The sequence below is a fragment of the Phaethon aethereus genome (genome assembly GCF_964289735.1).
Source record: "Phaethon aethereus genome assembly, chromosome: 4".
NCBI lineage: Eukaryota > Metazoa > Chordata > Aves > Phaethontiformes > Phaethontidae > Phaethon > Phaethon aethereus.
In genome coordinates, this window is record NC_138578.1 from 13,073,693 (window position 1) to 13,086,918 (window position 13,226).

Consider the following 13,226-nt stretch of genomic DNA (forward strand, 5'->3'; position numbering starts at 1 on the left):
TTGTTTTAATTTTAGAAAAGCATCATGTTCTTCCTTAGTCTCATCTCCGTTTATACACACCACCAGTGAGCATCTCACTAATGAGATCACTAAGTTTTGAGAGCTCTATCACTATGTCTCTCTTGCTTTCTCTCTGTCTCATTATTTTCACATGAAATGGCATTAACATTACCCTTAATAAAAATATTATTCTCAGATGCAGTCTTTTCAAGTCCTGCTCTAATACCTTAATGAGATTTATCTTTGAGCAAAGACATCATGGTGGCAATTTAAGACTCAGAACACTAACTGTGCTTGAATTCCTTCCAATCCAAGTACAGTTGGCTGAGAATTGATTTTCCATTGCAATGCGGTGTTGGCATGCCTGCACTGTATAGAATAGGCTGCCTGCCAGCCTTACCACTGCCATGCAGGAGCAATAACGTAGTATTATACAGACTTACAAGTTTATTTCTTTGCAAGCTACCACGAAAAGAGCTCAAACTTTTTTCTTGACTAGGTGCAATATTGCTATTTGATTGACATTCCTTCCAAGGGAAGCTAAATCGTTACAAATTCCTGACTCTGAAATATGATTTTAATTGATTCCATAGTGGAGAAACTCTACTACAGACACTTTTGTGCAGTATGATCTACGTTCTCTGCAAAGTTTTCTAAGGCAGGGATGGTGCATTTGCTACCTGGTCATAAATCCCAGTCTGATACCTCTTGGTCTTCATTCTAAGACAAACACTGAAATTCTGTGCTTCACACCAGTGACCGCATTTCCCCAACATCATCTTCTCATGGGTTATACACAGGGTAGGTGCTGATCCAAAGCAACGGTTTCAGAAGTATTTTAAGCAGGAATAAGGCAGGAATTTCACTTAAAGACAAAGATTTATACTCCACTGAGCTACCAGCCACTCACCTAGAATTAAAAAGCTGCCTTTGTGCCTTTAGAAGTGTTGGAGGTACAGTGAACAGGATGAGAAAAGCCATCGGGGCTAGAGGGGACCGATGAGCTTCCTGGATTCATTTCAGCTCCAAACTGCTCCCAAAGAAGACTTTATTGGCACAAGCAAAGGAGTGGGAAGAAACAGAGAGGAAAAGATGGATTGCTTCTTTTGATGGTGTGCCAGCATAACGTGCTCATAAAGCTACCACCTAAGGGTCATTCTGATGCTTGTGCTACCCAGCAAGGCTGTGGTTCTACAGACATTTTTCGTTTCACGTTCATTCTCACTGTACCATCACCTCTTACACTCCTCTTGGTGGTACAGGTAAAAATACTGGAGAATGTATGTAAAGGAGCACTTTTTTGGGGGTAGGGAAGTGAATAGGTAACAGACATCATGACTTCTGGTATACGTATGAATTTGAGGGGTATAATTCAGGTCCCAGCCTGTACAGAAATTCAGTGGATATTATGATTCTTTTATTTCTTGATTCAAAGCCTTCCCTTCAACACAGTATTGAAGAACAGAGAGAAAGAGAGGGAGAGAGAATAGAGCTCTATGGAGTTTGCGTACCAGAGTCCAAATCTGTAAGTCTGAACACTCACATTCAGTCCCCATCTAATCTTGGGCATGGTGTAGGAGAATTCTGTATCTCTTCCATGCTCTCAAATTCAACATTTCCTGACTACCTAGAGTTGTATCCTCGCTCAGCCCAGAACTACTGACTATGATAATGTTGACAAATCTGAAAATACGTTCTCCCAGCAAGGATAGAGAAATTCCTCTACCTAAATCGCTTAAGGATTCGCAGAATTTCTCAGGGCATAATAGGACTCTATGCCTCAAAAAATGCTCTTTGGTATCACTCAAAAGCGCATTTTTTAGAAAGTGATTCTATGAACTGTAGGCAGGTATAGAAATAACACCACTGTTATTTCACAAAGCAGAGAAACTTAAGCCCACTACTCTTCCCCACTGAGCTCCCCGATCATTTAAATGCCTTAACCACTGGGCAATGATATACAATCACAATCTTTCTTGTCCTCTCTTTCTGATCACGTTTTCCTGAAGGTGATGAAAGAGTAACTGTACATTATTATTTCCTGGAGTTATGGAACTACCTTGGGAGGAAGAAACTGAATTCATGTCCTGATCTCCTAGGTAAGTGCTCTTAAAAAAAAAAAAAGAGCTACTGCACAAGAGACCACCTTGCAAATAGGTTTTAAAAGAAGAACTTAAATCTTTCTTATACCTTTAAAATAAAAAAAGCATTTATCTTCACCAGCTTAAAAGAAATAAACAGAATTTAAGGCATATATATGGTCAGAAATATTTAAGTACAGCCTGCAGATGGATTTTGAACCATTTTGAGCGATTCCTTGCACACAGTTCATGCTATTCTGGATCTTGTTTTGAGGAGACAAACTTTCCCCATATCCACTCACAGTTGCAGGGAGAAAGACATTTAGAATTCACTGGGGGGGGGATACTCATACTGGCTATCACAGTACCTAAACCAGACTCTGCGCCCATAATGACTTGCAAGTTGTAGGTGGTGAGTAAATCTGAGCTATTAGAACTTCAGTCTTTGTTGCAGTATCTTGCACACACCTGCCAAGTCACCAGAGGCACAAATTTCAAGCTGCGGAGGGTATCATTCTCTCTTAGCCTTGGGTTATAGCAACGGGAGTCACTTGGGATACAAAGACTAGCTATGCTGAATAATGCCTAAGGACTTAGAAATATGCACAAACGTACTTAACATTTTACGTGGGCATCCAGAACTGGACATTGTGATATTAAGTAATATAAAGGGGACTGCCTGTATGCCTAAAATTAAGTGAGTAGATGCTAGAGTTATCCGTAGAAATTATAGCTCAATGTGGGTTTACAAAATTAATCATGATTTGCCTAATTTCAGTAATTTTATTTGAAGAAGTTGTTTATTTTCAAAGATACTCCAAAACTTTCCATCACAAACCTATTGAAAAAGGGATCAAGGTAAAAAGAACTTATTTTTTAGTGGTTTGCACAAAAATAATATATGGTGTCCTCTTTTTACTTCATCAGCACACTACCAAATAATATCCTCAAAGCTGAGCTAACATCATTCGAAGATACTGCTGCAGGAAGATATTAAAGTACTATTTAAATGGAAGTTGTTAAATAAAAACAGTCTTGCCTGGATTCTGTTCCATTTAAGAGACAGGAAAACAAATCAATGTTGCCAAATAGGAAAGGATGAGATCAATAGGGTGAGAAGGTATATTTTCAAGGCACTAAAAATCTGAAAAGTAAAAACAAAAGTTTAAAAACTCTGAACAATTACCTGGCTGCATCCCTTTAAATCAAAATTCATGGCATTTATAGAATGCTAGACATAAGATAGTACCTAGCATCTGAGTGCTTAGCATTGCAGTTTTCTGATAATGTACTTCTAAAGGCCTAGACCTTAAACAGTGCTTCATAATCATCAGCCATGATTTATGGAAGCAGTAATTCCCCTTCTCCCTGTATTTCATGCCATTAAAAAGAAAGATTGGTCCATCAGTTGAAATTCTTTTTCTTCAGGTAGAGTTAAAAGAACAGTAAAAAGCTATAGGCGACCCACATTTTGCCAAAGTTTTTTCCTGAAGATTAGCTACATTGATACCAAATAAAAGCCTAAATCATCTTGAGCATTAGTCACAGCTCCTTCTCTTATTTTTCTGAAGCAATGCCACTGGAGCTGGGGGAAGGAAAGTATACCAAAGCTCTAGAAAGGCAGACAATTTCACAAAAAAATAAGAGTTTGGTTATTGGCATATAGCCTTAGTTTCCATTACACCATTGTATCATATCTTAGTGTGGACATGGACCCCAAGTAAAATAAATCATAAAATACCAGGTTGGAAGGGACCTCAGGAATCATCTGGTTCACCCTTTCTTGGCAAAAATGAAACTGTTTTCTGCTGCAGAATTAGTTTTTCGTCCTTGTAAAAAAGAGACCAAAAAAAAAAAAAATCACAGTTTCAGAAACTTCTTTCAGGTCTATTTTGGGTGCATACACATACAATTCTGTTTTCCTCTTAGTAACGGTAACCACAGCACTAAAAGTAATTGCAAAGCTTAACAGAACTTCAGAGGAAACTTATGTGGAATGCTTACAGCAGAAACTCACTCCCTAGTTCTCAAACAGCAGACAGACCTTCTCCATACATCTCCATAAACATGTGAAAGTACCTTTCTACAACCACTAAAATTTGGGATGCCACTGAAGTTAACCTCTGCTCTCTTCAAAGCTCTGTCACTTGGCTTGAGGCAAAAATGTCACAGTCGAGCTTCGTTTCTCTTCCCCATCTCACATATAAATCAGGATCTGGTTTTTACTGCCGATGTGCGTCGCGGTTATACGTACGCTCTGTTTCCTCCACCTCTTTCCCACAGGCATGGTCATCTGCTCAGCAGCACAAGAGACAGCCCCAAGAGAAAAGCGAACGGTCCTCCGGCTCTCAGCACAACATCCCACTGATGCCAGTGGAAAATCAGGAACGGGTTTTGCTGGGCTGAAAGTATACTCTGTCAGCTTGACTGGGAACTGAGCTAAGCGATGGAGCGAACACGGTTTGAACGTATCGGTTCCAAAGGGTTTCGGTGCGTATACATAGACACAAGCGGCACTCACAGGCGTACACCACGTACCGGGAGAAGGCAGCGTCAGAAGACAGAAGAGCACGCCACGCGCCCATGCGTGGACAGAGTCCTTTTACACCTCTTTACATCAGTCGCGTCTCCCTGCTACGAGGCTATTTTCCCTGGGTCTCGTATAGCAATTATGCCATTTTACTGACCGATTTCTATCATTACATACTGGCTTTTGAGGATTTTTCTAATGCCTAATGCACGTCTACATTTATTTTGCTCTTAAGCTTTGGCCTCCGACTTCATATCAGCAAATTATAGCTATCATTCTCACTCAGGCAGCTTGGTTATCTAAGTGAACATTAGGTCAGCGAGACAGGTGTTTCTATGGTGCTGTTAACCTTAGTCATTAATTTTTCATTTATTTTGGAGCCTTTGTCAGTTCTATGCCTTTATTGCTATTTCTCGCAGACATAAAGGAAGGAGAAACGTTTAACAAATGCCAACTAATTTCCAAATCGGAGCGAGGTTCTTGTTAAGGCACATTGTAGATTTGTGAATGGACGTAGGGGTAACATTTCAGCAGCTGCGGACATTCGCATTACACCTACAGAGTCTGTTAAAATAAAGCCAAAATCTTCCACAAGTTCTTATGCTGCTGTGTCTGTGAAGTCATTCAAATATTGCAGTAGATTTATTTAAAACTTGCCAATATAAAGGGAAAAAAGAAAAAAGGCAGCCTGTCTGGACTGCATGGAGACACTGTTCCTGTTAGGTCTTGACAGAAGTAGAAAGCTGTCACTTTAGCAATACAGAAGAGAGGCAACTGATATTACAGACATCATTGAGAGACTGAGTAAAAACATACAGCTGATCGATTCAGAGCAAAGATTCTTGAAGTTCCTCGTTAGCCACAGTCTGAAGGAGCGCTTCATTCTTCCTTCTTAATTACTTCATCTCCGAGTCACCCAGAGCACCTTCTACACAGAAGACTGATTCCGGAAAACGGTTGCCAAGATTGCCTTTTGACTGTCCTCTACAGCCGGTAGAGAGGGGCGACCTAGTTACAGTACGGTGAGCTGCATTTCCAGAAACGTTGCGACCCGGTCCTATGTGAGCGTCACCCGCTCGGAAATGCCTGCTGAAGGGTTCACGTGCCACGAATTACCAGGCAGATAGGTACATCACTTGCTTAAATGGCCGAGTTCTGCATTCACAGTCATTTAGATCTGATGGCAGCATTAGGATTATCACCAGAAGCTAATCAGAGAACTTCTGCCAGGTGAGACTTAAGCAGCTTCGCAGAACCATTAAAAACCTGAGGCAGTACTTCGGAGCATGTAAGAGAGGACTGTTTTTCTTTTAAAGGGTTTTAAATTGTGTTACTGTGGTTTTATACATGATTTAATGACTTTTAAAAGAGTAATACAAGTCTCAGCCCTCCAGCCACACAGCCCCACCATTTTTTTTTTCCCCCCCCAGTAATTGGTGGTAGAAAGCACCCTAAAAAACCTTTTAAATCATGCAGTTAAAAATATAAAAACACTATTTCAAAGCCTAATGAACAAGTCTGCTTTCATTCATTCACCTATCCATTATGCAACCCGCCTTCCTACAAAGTCTGGGCTGGCTACCGCAAAAGTAAGTGGAAAAACAAGACGGGGACAAACTTGGCTTGCCTTTCAGAAACCTCAGAGTCGGCCAACAGACGGGTTCTCAGACATTTCCTCGCACAACCTGTCCACTGAGAAAATCATTCTTTGCCTTCGCCATCGCAGTTTCCCAGCCCCGTACGCCTGCTCCCTGTCACATTCATTCTCCATCGTCGCCTGCCGCGTGAGAGGGATGCGACAGAGCGCGCCGCCCGCCATCAGAGGGGAGCTTCCCACGTGCAGCCACCCAGCTTTTTGTGGGTCCCCAGTTAACGCGCTGGAGACCCTGCGCCGGGGTTTAACAGCCCGCAGGGAGCAGGGACCTGGGCAGCAACAAGGTTTTTGCATATCTCCTCCTGTAACGGAAAGGCACTCGTCTCAATACCGATTTAAGAGGCAGCGGTACCTCTTAGTACCACTTAGATTCCCACTCAGCAGGAGCCATCTTCTCCCCCTCGTAGACTGAGGGCTTCGGAAGAGCCAGCCTCCCCCAGATCCTGGATCCCGCTCAATGACGAGGGGTAACAGCACTTCTCCTCCTTCCTCCCAGCTGGAGTAGCACGTCCCAGGAAAAACAACCCGTAGGTATTAGCCTGCTGACCATAATGAAGGGCATTTTATAGAGATGGAGAAAAAGCTACTATAAAAGCCATCTAAGATGGATGTTCTAGACGGGTGGTCTGTGTTTCTGCGCCAAATACTTTCCTACACGTTTCTGAGATGAAAACCTGCTCACTTCAGTTAAAAGTGCAGATTCTTGGTTTTGACAGTCCGACTATTTCACGGTCTCTGTAGAAGCCTGGAAGTTTTATAGCACCTTTCCATTTTATGAAGCTTACAGTATCATCACACTGTTTTGAAAATGTTAAATGTACATCAATAAACATATATGTGTGTTTTCCTGCTCAAAGACAAGGTTTGTTCCTATAGAAATCAGGTTTTCTATCTTCAGATTTTAAGTAGCAACCGGGACTGACTGACCCAGATTTCCAAATATATAAAAATAAACTAAAAGAAATACAGTAATGACTTAAAATCTGTAACTACACGGGAGGTGTTCCATAAAGGAGAGGCAAGATGTGTGTCCCACTAATTCTGTTTACTATTGCCTTTAATAGATAAAAGATTTTATTAGCTTTCTAACATCTGATGCAGGGCAGTAACAAGAGAGACATAATAAAACCTACAGATTGGAAAGGGCTTAAAGAAAAAGAAAACACGGAAATGAAAGCAGGCTTTGTGTTCTTTATTCAATCTGTCAAATTCACCCTGTATATGTAAGTATATACAGACTCTTCACATTCATTTTACAGCTAATTCCCTTTACACTCTGTAGGGAGAGTCCCTTTACTAGGCGTAATGTCATAAAATTAATGAAAATTCTGTATTGGTACACGTGACATTCCCGATGACTCTGTTGCCTGAGCACACCGTGCCTCAAGCGTATAGACAGTTTTATTGGTTAATCTTCACCACGCTCAACTAGGCTATCCCAAAACAAAGAACTAGCTCAGCTTTTCAGAAAAGACTGGTGCCCAAAAAGCCGTCAGAATATCATCAGCTGGAAATTTGTGAGAATTCACTTAGCTATGGGAAGGCAAGACAGATGGAACCAAAGTAACATTTCTAAGAAGATCCTTTTGAAATACTTCTGCTGAAGAATATTATAAATATTTTATTGGAAGAATGGATAGAAATTTCAATTGTCCCTTGAAGAGCTATTGTGCCAAATTTAGAGATTAAATTCAACCGTTAAAGTATCAAATGGAGAGATTTTAGTCCTGCTTTTATTGGAAATCAAAATGCAATTTTCAACTGTGGAGTCCCAACTGATGCCTCTATTATAGAAGCATTTTGGAGCTGGACTCAAATGGTTTATTCCACTCAAACTGACACTGAAAAGAAGAGATTTAGTCTTGGAATAAAATAGTAATTTTTCCAGACAAAAAGATTGCTGGGAAGATTCAGTTTTCTTAAAGATACAGAAGAGGGCAACTGTTGTCTTTGATTATATTTACAAAGTATGAATCAGTTTTAACATACAAAGATAGCAAACCAGAATAAATTAATGCTCACCATGTGGCGACATATGCAGATGATAAGGATGATCACAGCTCCTCATTTCAATTATAATTTCAGCATGTTGCTGCTACAGATGTCTGCCAGGCTTAAGGAAACAATTTCAGACTACCATTAAAAACTTCATTTAGGAAGGCAGAAAAGAATTCAAGATGGAAATAAGAGGTTTTGTGCACAAGTAAATTGAAAGAGGAATCATGTTCCATATCTCGATTTACACTATTTGCCAAATGACACTTGGGGTTTCTTTTGACAGTGAAATTCTCATGTAGTTAAATTTTTACTATGTGCAACACAAGGAAACATTTTGTCCCTTATGGTGACAAATAGCTATGGCAGCTCTTGGGTCACAGCACCCAGACAGGGTATCCCAAGACAACTGACCCTGTGTATTAGTCAAGCGACCACGTTTGCAGATACAGAAATGAGAACATTAAACCAACATATACATTTGGTTTAAGGCCACAGAGAATAAATGTCTTTAAAGTTACTGCAAATAAGGAAAAAACTACTTCCCTCAGCATTAAGAAGTGCATGCAGATTGTTACAATAGTCTAAAGATTACTTGTTAGATCATGTTCATCCAGTTGTTTCAAATGGTACAGTAATTTTTAACCTCTGCTATCCCATGACAAAAAGTATAAATAACAAACCAATGCTACTTACAAATTTATCTGTGATTTTGGATTAAGGATTAATATAATAGAAGAGGAAATTAGGAAGGGCTTCACGCTCTATAGAAAGTGAGCAGTTCAAATTTGCATGAATAAGAAAAGACAGAGGTAAATACAGAATAAGTCTTTGACTTTCTGAACACATTCTGCAGGGTATGGACTTACATAATAGGAGAAATTTATATCTGCCTACTTTTCTTTGCACTGTCTAGTTGAGTATTCATACTCTAGAGACCATCACAAGAAACTCTACAGAAGTCTATGAATTTCATTACAAATTTGCAATACTGTGGTGAAGCCAAATACTGTGAAAGAGAGAGCTGCGATCTCTGAACAGAACTGTTAGATGCTATGTAAAAAATAATTTATCTATGAATTAGTAAACTGATCCATCCGGTTGCAAACTGATTTGCAAGAAACATAAGTATCTAGTCCTGTCTGTCCATGAGAAGATCCAATGTTTTTGAGAAAACAGCTGAAAAGACTGACTTTGCGTGAGTGTCTGAATAACGCTATTCGCCTTTGCAGTAAATTGTATAGCAATACTGTATATACATATATGCACACATACATGTAGCACGTATTTCCACTATAAATGTAATGCTTTGTCTTATATAATCAGTTACCGCTGATACACCACTGAGATTAAGACTGGTGTACTGTAATCACATTCAGAATTACTTTTACAGTGGTAGAATTTCAATAGATATCATATAGATCATGAATGTTTTATGTCTGTCTATATTATTAATGACCAAATAAAAAAGTATATGTGGCAATATAAGTACCTTGCTCACTCTCTCTGGTCTCCCAACCCAATCCAAAGAAGCCAGCTTTAAGTAATTAGTTCCCCCACCCCAAACTGCCATACCACAAATAGTTTATCTGTTACCATGTCTAGTATTTATAAACATGTAATAACAACTTTTGCTTATTATTCTCATTCTATAGAAAATCACAAGTGTTATACTGAAAAAAACAATTATTAGGACTGGTGACTGCAGAAAGGTGACCAGTGACCTTCACCAAAGGTGAACTCACAACCAATAGAGTCAGTACTTGAGAAGACAACAGAGGACAAATTCACCTGGGGTTTTCTGCTTTGGGGAGAATTGAAGACTTTCTTGGTTAAAAGAACATATCTCAAAACTTTGTAGCAGAGTAATCTCTGCTGTGTTGGCAAGCATCTGTCAACATCCTGGGGCTGCAAGAGCAGAATGGAGAAGGGAAAGAGTGAGATGTCAGATGCAAGCCTTCCCTCAGATCGTCCCAGATGAGTATGTCAGTAATTCATTCAATAACTCATGTATGCATCACGTATTTGAAAGAAGAGATATACTGATACACTCTCCTCTCCTCCTTTGGAGAACTAAGTCAACCCCTATGTTATTATATGGGGGTTACCTCCTCTGCATTGCTCCTTACCCTACCACACTCTCGTCAACACCCGCAGCATTTTGTCTTCTTCCGCCCAGTGCGTTGTTATAAGTAGATGGTCATCCTCTTCTCCCTCCTTAACTGTTTCCTTAATTCTGTCAGTGGAAGGTCTCTTTCCTTCTCAATCCCCAGGTCACAGTAGCAGCGTGTAACTCTGGTAAGCACGACACAGCCCCAGCTACACCTAACACTCACTCAGCAGGTTAAGCGAGCCAGCCAGCCAGCGCGTTGTCTCCCTCCCTGGTTGTGAGAGGTGTACTCAGAAATCCTGTCGAACACACGCATCGTGCAGAACACCCAAAGGTTCACTAAGTTTGGGTTATTTTGGATCCATTTATTATCCTTGTCAGACCCTGAAACTCATCATCACTGGTCCTGAAGACTCCTCTAAGGAGTGCGGCCAGAGGCTGTCGTTCGGAGAGCCGCAATTTCCTCCTTCCTCCCCACGTGGATTTGTTTTGGCAACTATCTGTAAGTTCTACGTATCGGAGAGTATAACCTGATCATTTCAGAGGAAGGTTTCATTCTATCAATGACTTCTGTTTCAATCTACCAAGGCATCATTTTTATACACAGTTTCTGTGCAGGGTATACCAATATTTCAAGTTTAGATTTCTGCTGCAGTCCCTTTCTTGGGGAAAATATGAAATGATAAAAGGTGCTCCTACCAATATTGTATTAAGACTATGCATACATAAATTAATTGTTTCTAAGGCAGCTAATTTCTCTTTGCTATTGCATAGGTTAATTAAGGAGAGACAGTCTCATAGCAAAAAAACTTTATCATAAACTTGTATTAAAGCAGAGTTTGTATGGCTTTCACAAGTGGTTAAAATCAGAATAATTAACAGTAACAATACTCCATGATAGCTCATTAACTAGAAGAAAATGTAAGTTCAGTACCACCATTAAGTGCCAAGGGCCAACTAAGGTGATATTCATGTGAAAAATCATGAACATCAAGGGATGCAGCTCAAGTACTGTTGATGGCAAGAACGAAGCTTGGAGCATCTGGTTCTGTGTCACCACTCCATAGCAGCAAGATTTGTCAGACATTGTTGAGTGGGAAGTTGTTCATAGGCCAATTAAACCACAGCCCTCAGGGACAAGCCTGAGAGAGCAGTGAAAAAACATTTTTTTTTTCCCCTGATGTACTCCTTGTTATGAGGAGAACTATGACATAGCACTGTACATGGACTGAACGTTTATATCAGCATAGCAAAATATTACGTAAAGCAATTATGAAGTTTAGAAAATAAGGGGAGTGTCAAACCACATTGGCTTTCTGCTTTCCCTAGTCAGGAGAATCTCTAAAAAACCCTTCACTTTAAATATTCGAATAGTCTTTTTTAAGTCCAGAGGGCTATAAAAATCACATACTTAATCTTAGATTTATATTTAAATACCTTGCTAAAGCAAGGTATTTTGCACCCTATATTGATAAATTGTTTAAGAACTATTTAGGTATGTAGTTCAAAGGACTTAAATTATTCTATCAGTAATCAAAATATATTAATTCATGTTTGATCATTTCCACTCTCTCAGATTCTTCTACATTCTATGTTACTCTATTCATAATATGTATCTTCTGATGCAACCAAGCCATTAGGAAACATATCTGTAGATTCATTCTTTAAATAAAATTAGGACATTACTCCTACCCATTTGAGCTAATCAAAAAGATGATTTTAGCCTCTCTGTTTAATGAAGAAAAGTGTATTGCAGGAACATGACCACTGGTGCAAAGCCAAGGAAAACACAGATAAATGACAGTAGCTTTTAGACACATTACATGAATTTCATTCCAGCAACACCACAGCCTATGAATTTAGAAAGAAATATCCATTGAATCTAGAATCTTTTTTTAATTCAAGACTACATAATCAAAGCAACTGCCAAAATGGAATGGACATAAAAGTGCAACACTTTTGTGAAGTAGAAGATTCACATCAATTTCTAAAGCTTATTCAGAAAAGAGTTGTAATCAAGATTTTAATTGTTCTAATTTATATAATGTACTGACTTATTACCTATAATAGTTCATGCACAGCAAACAACATATGAAACAACATAGCATAGCAAGCATGCTTTCAGATACTTACGTTGCAATCAAATCACATTGGGTATATGTTTGAATTATTCTCTCCTAAACATGTCCTGAATCTACCTCACACAATGCAGCATGGCTGAGCTGGCCAAAGCAATTTCACGGGACATTCTTTGTATGTTTACCAGGTATAGGGATTTAAGAAAAAAAAAAAAACACACCCAAAACAACACACCACACCCTAAAAACCTAACACTTTTTTTTTTTTGGTGATATTCCCTAGAAAGCCATAGTACAAGGGTTTCAGTTGTTCTCCTAATAAATTCCATAGAAACCAGGACAACTACAACAACTGCAGAAGGATGAGAAAGAAACCCATTCCAGAATATCCCACAGTGGTTAAGCTATTCTCCTGGGTCATAAGAAACCTATTCCTTTACTTTAAACTGGGAAGAAAACACAAATGCTTTGTTGCCAGTGTAAAAGGATGGTACAAAGTAGAACAATTTTTACTAGGAGTGGAATCTAAATCCCCTTGTTAGTCTCACTCAAAGTTTTGTTCTGGTTTTTGTTTGTTTGTTTGTTTGGCTTCGTGGGGTTTGGTTTGATTTATTTTCAGTACATATGTAGGGTTTCCATATAAAAATATCTCCCTCCTACTCAAGATTATTCTCTAGTCTTTGCTCAGATTTGAAACTTGTATCACTTCAGACAAAACAATATGCTTTGTCAAGAACTACACACTTTTGTCATCCAGAAAAAAACACCTGTGTTTCAC